Below are 6,000 nucleotides of genomic sequence, written 5' to 3' on the forward strand. Positions count from 1 at the left end.
ATGGTAAACAATGGGATGGGGGCAAACAAAGCAACACAGATGGAGAAAACCAAGGAGTCTGCCTCTCTTCATATCAATCCCCCTGCCCCCCCCCCAAATGCAGCCCTCCAAGCCTCTCAGTCTGGGTACTCTCCCTAATGACATTATTTTTCTCCAGGCTGTACCCCTTACTGGCTTGCTTCACACCCTCCATGAGCATGAAATGTGTCCTTGAACTCTAGTTGTGCCTCCTGCTAGCCTAGCTAAAGACTAGGGTCTGTGAGCAACATGTGTAGAAACTAGCCTACTGCACATAGGTAAAATATACATTTGTTGCTCCACCTATTTGTGCCTCTGATCCCCACTCACTATTGGCATATGGCCCCTGGAAGGTTGCCTAGAAGGAAATGTGGCCCTCAACTTAAAAAAAAGCTCTTCACTGGCACATGTGCTCACAGACACATTGTCCTTTTCGCTTAGGATCTTAGACAATATATTGCTGTCTGTTCACTGGTGTTTTGGTGTTCCATTAGTAAGCTGCACAAAAAGAAATGGGAAATGGAATTTTGTTTTTGGGGAGGGGGGCAGGAATCAGTGTCAGGTGTACAAATGACTCTCAGCTGCTGCACTCTACAAGCTGCTTTTGCGATTATACCAAAGGGAAGAGGGAGTTGCTTCTCAGTCCATCTACAATTGATAGCATGGGCAGCATTGGGGGCAGGTGGAAGCTGTGGGGTGATACAGAAGAGGCAAGTGTATTTCTGGGGAGGGGGCAAGGCTTGTCCCACATTTTAGATATCGGAAAGAGAAATAATGGACCCTACGACATGAATTCTCCCACACCAAATCTCCAGCAAATCCCACTGATCTTTTTAAAGTTAACTTTCAAATAAACATGTCTAAGATTGTAGCCTTATCTTAATTTCCAGTTTATGATTTAAACTTCCCCCAAACATCCAGCACTTCTTGGGAGCAAGCCTCCCTTTACCCTCCTTTCAGTGCTCCCTATTCTGTAAATGATAGTCCTAGGATTGCAGCAATCTATTCTGTAAGAATTAATTTGGAATAATTGCTACCCTTTAGCCCCTCACTCAAAATTATTGATACAGAATAGAAACTTCCACTTCACATGTGAGCAGAAAAGAAGAGATAAACTGACTGACACACACACACACACACACACACACACACACACACACACACCCTCTCTCTCTCTCTCTCTCTCTCTCTCACTCACACACACACACACACACTTCTCATTTATTTTTTATTTTGGCAATTACTGGGAGGGGAAAGGACACCTGAGAGCAACTTGCTCCAAATCTGTGTTGTATCAGGGGAGATTGTAGGGTATCTCTCAGGAACACACTCCATGCTGAAATTCCATCATAAAACCTACATTGGTTAGCATGTACAATTGGTTTTAAACTGGCTTTCTCCCCTCCCAGTTTCTATTCTGCATTAGCAGTGATCACAAGAGAAATATATCCTAACTAAAATGCATTCTTAAGGAAAGAAAGAAAAACTGCAAATTCCCCACTGTTTCTGGGTGGTTTGTTATTTGGCTGACCAACAAAGCCAGCTTGCCAGCTCTTCAGTGTGTCTTTTGGACACTGGCATCAGGCTTGGCCAAATTCAAGCTGTGATTCCAGGTCAACTTTATTTTTAGCATCCGTCAAATCCATCAGTAAAGCTAAAATCTGCTAGGTTTCAGGCTCTCTCTTTTAAATTGAGAGAGTTGCTGCGTTTAACCACAAGCCACGTGTCACCAAACAAAAACAGGAAAGCGGGAGAGGGGAGACTGCAGCTATTTGTACCTCTGATTCCATTTCTTGCACCTGGATTGCATTTCCCCGCTTCATCTGTTTATGCAAACGATTTACAAACAGCTTACATCAAGTGCTCTAAAGCAGATCACTTTTTGATTTGGTCCTTTTCTGCTAAACATGCAGATTAAACAGGGGTCTTCTGATAAAGATAATTACAAGAGGACTGCGTATTAACTTTACATTATTAAAGAAAGACCCAAATCTCCCCTTGCAAGCTGTTCCTGGGATTAGCAAAACAATAACTTTCATTTAGGGTAATTGTGATGTGAATGGCTTGGGTTTTATGGTTTTGCTTTTGACGATTGCTTTTTGATCATTATTATTCTTGGTTTATAAGAAAAAGCTGGAATCTCGTTTTGAATTAGTCAGGTGTGAAGGAAAAGAAAAGAAAAGGAGGAGTTAGTAGTTTCAGACTGACTCATTAATGACAATGCTATTAGGGCTGCTGGTAATTTTGCTAGCAGCTCTGCTTACCCCAAACCAGGAAAGGGGAAATAGCTGTAGATTTTTAAGAAGCAACATTGGCTGCTTTGTATCCACTTATCAAAGAGTAAGCCCCATTGAACTTATTGGGGGATATATATAGGATTGCACTGTTTGGAGCAGCAAGAAATTGATGACTACAGAATATAAACATGATTCATGCCTGAGATTTGTAGCCTATATTGTTCCATGGTCTCAAGACAGGTAACACTGTTAAAAGCACACACACGCACAAACTGATGTGTAAAGACATTTTATAACAGCTGTCATCTAACTACAGAATTTTGTTTGATTCATCTGCCTTTGATTTAAGTTACTGATTATATTTAAATATATCTGCAGATTACCAGCATCTCAATTTTTTTCTATCTTAAATAGATAAATTAAACTATGAAGCTACCTGACCATTTCAAACAATAAATAACTACCCTTATTTGTTCAAAGGAAAGTAAATCTTCATTACCATATTTAACCTTTTCAATCCCTAGTATATTACACACAAATCAAAATCCCTAGTATATTACACACAAAACAATTCCCAAATTTAACCTGTGTGCTGCACAACATGGTCTGTAGATCAAAATTGGTCCCATTGAACCACTGAAATCTACTAGTTGGAAAGCAGGGAACAAAAATTAAAGTTAAGAATTACATTAAAAGTTGGATGCATTTTGGAACAGTAGTTGTATTCAGAACATCCTAATGAAAATATTAGCATGTTAAAAATTGTTCTTAATTTAAGTAAATAAAGTAGGGGGTTCTCTTTTTTAAAGACGTGGAAGGTTGAAAGGATATGCTTAGGAATTTTAGTTCATATTAACAATACTGAGTTTAGTGTACCTATAAGAGATTAATTTGTGTATTATAATTGATAGTTGAAATCCTATGCACACTGATTTGGGAAAAAGCTCCTTTGGCTACAGCGGGTAACAATGGAGAACCTTGAGACACATAGTGCCTTACTAAATACTAAACATTTTTGGAAACATGAATTCTATTCCTAAGTTATTTAACATTTGGGTGGCGATTCTACCACCAGAAATGTCTCTGCTTATCGCTGTAACATTACCCACCCTTCAAAAAATAAAAGCAGGATATATAACAATGACTCCTGGCAAACTTGTAAATTGTTCCTCTTGCTGGATTTTTATAAATAAGGCACTCCCTTAACCATTGTGGCAATGAAAACTTGTTTGGGGGATAAACCCCTTCACGGGCTTTTAGGTTGTCAATTAAGAACATTTCTTCCCTGCCGATCAGTTTAAAAAGATGTCACTAGACAGTTAACCCCAGTCGAGAGAATGATTGTTGACTCTTCAGAGTGTATAAAGGAGCTGGTTTCACTGCGTACAACATTTTGTTAAAGGCCACTTTTAATTTAAACCAGAATCATAGGCCTTGGTGGGGGCATCCTAGAGAACTCTCATTGGAAATAGAACATGGCTGATATTAAAGGTCACAATCTTTCTCTTTTATACACTAGCGCGCCATCCCATTATACTGGAGGGAGTGCCAGGAAAATGAGACTTTTTTTGAAATGTGGTGGAATTGTCCCAAAATTAATAACAATAATAATTTATACCCCACCCATCTGGCTGGGTTTCCCAGGGGTTTTGGGAAAAGGTATCATTGAGAACATAAATGCCCACTCAACTGCTTAGATCTGTGCCACTGTTACAGGTATCACATAACACCCATTCCATATTTGTAAGAAATTGATCTTATGGTGTGGCAGTACCTACAGTTTGGAACTCCCTACTGGCATCAGGCTGGCACCTTCACTGTATTCTTTTAGGCACCTAAAACAAAACAATTTTTTTTTATACAAGCCTATCCAGATATGTAGAAAGTTGATTAGTGTTTTTAGTTTATCATTGCCTTTAATTTTTTATAAAATGTTTTAAATAGCTGTTTTAAACTGTTTTTACCAATAATTTTGTTTCACTCCTTTTTGTAAACCATGTTGAGGATGTGTGCGTTTTTTCAATCAAGTGGTATATAAATTTTATGAAATAAATAAAATAAATAAATAACTGAGTAAACAGTCCACTCTTCCCCTTATTTGGCACTTTCAAATTGATTTGTGAACACTGATCAGGATTTGAAGAACAGAGAATCTGTTTCACATCTCCTTACAGCAGAACAGGCTACAATTGCAAAGTTTTGGAAGATTTTCAGTCTTGATAATTTGGATTGTTGGTATACCAAGACTTGGCAATTTGCCTTCCTTGAAATTATTTTGCGTAAGTTAAAAGTATCCGGAGGCCAAAGTGCCCAATATTGCTTTATTGTCATTAGGTTTGATTTTATTTTCTGTGTGAATCAGGGCCGGCCCACACATGGGACAAGGTGAGGTGAGTGCCTCTGGTGGCAGGATTCACTGGGGCAGCAGATCCCAGTGTCAACCTTCCTTCCCCCAACTTGTCCCTGATGTAGATCTTCCTTCACCTCTACTTCCCCAATGGGGAGGACTACCCCCCCCCCAATTTTGGGGTCCACCTCAGGTGCCAAAATGTATTGGGCTGGCCCTGATGTGAATGTAGCAGCTGAAGGACACCAAGTCCCACTGGTTTAGGCAAATGTCTGGATTTAGTAAAATTCTAGCTTGTCATCTGTACTTTATTTTTGGAATTACTGTCTGTTACTATGTAGTCACAAGCTGCAAAATATTTTACTGATGGCATGTCGGTACTGACTTTGCGAGTTTTACATTTATTTTATTTATGATCTCCAAGTAACGACAATTGCATTATTTATTTGTACTCTTTTGTTCTTTGTTATTATTAAAACCTGCTTAAAACTGTAAACACAGTAAAAATACTGAGGTGGGGTGGGGAGGAAGACTTTCACTGGTAGTGCGAGGGAGCAAATCTGATGTAGTAATTAGAGAAGCAGTAATCCGACCACCACCCACAACAAATTTCCTGTCCGACTAGATATTAATGGATAAACCCCTAATTTCCCCCTCCCCTCCCCCCACCCTTTTTTTGACGTGGCACCAGAATCAGCTTAATTTCAGCAGTTTTACGTTAAAGGCTGAGCTCCTGGCAGGGATGAGGAAGCCTTAAATATGCATATGGCCAAGTCATTTGGAAAGTTGAGGGATAAAGCATATATAATTGCTCCTAATCAGTTTATGAAACATAAAAGCTCAAAAGCGAGAGAAAGCCGATAGACAGAGGAGAGGAAATAAGAGTTTTAAATCTCCTGCACTTTAGAGAAAGAGATGTGATTACTTACACAGAAGCAGACAAAAACTACCAGCTAGACATAAAGACGGGCTTTCTGCAGTGTACCTGGGAATTTTGCAGGAATATGTGCCTGTTGCGTGCTCTAGCTTGCGTATTTTCTACGCATCTTCTACTCTGAACCCTTTGTCAATGTACTTTTTTGCTCCTGGTCTTCGCTTTGCACGGACATGGCTTTTGCACTTCCACACTGCGTTCTCCCATGATTTGCACACTTTCTTTCTTGCAAGAGGGAGGAGGTGGGGGCAAAGAAGAGCCCAAGTAGAGCATGCTCTGGACTGAGCCTTTTGACAGTAAATCAGTTAAAGGATCTCTTGATATATGCTCATCAGATAGGATTATCTGGAATTAAACTAATCAGTAAATGTTTCTCTGCTCATTATTTTGCAAGGGAAGATTTTTGGCCTATTCCCCGACGCCAAAAGATTATTAATCCCTTAAAGAGCAGGACATCAAACATC

This window comes from Podarcis vaucheri (genome assembly GCF_965113315.1).
Source record: "Podarcis vaucheri genome assembly, chromosome: 3".
Taxonomy (NCBI): domain Eukaryota; kingdom Metazoa; phylum Chordata; class Lepidosauria; order Squamata; family Lacertidae; genus Podarcis; species Podarcis vaucheri.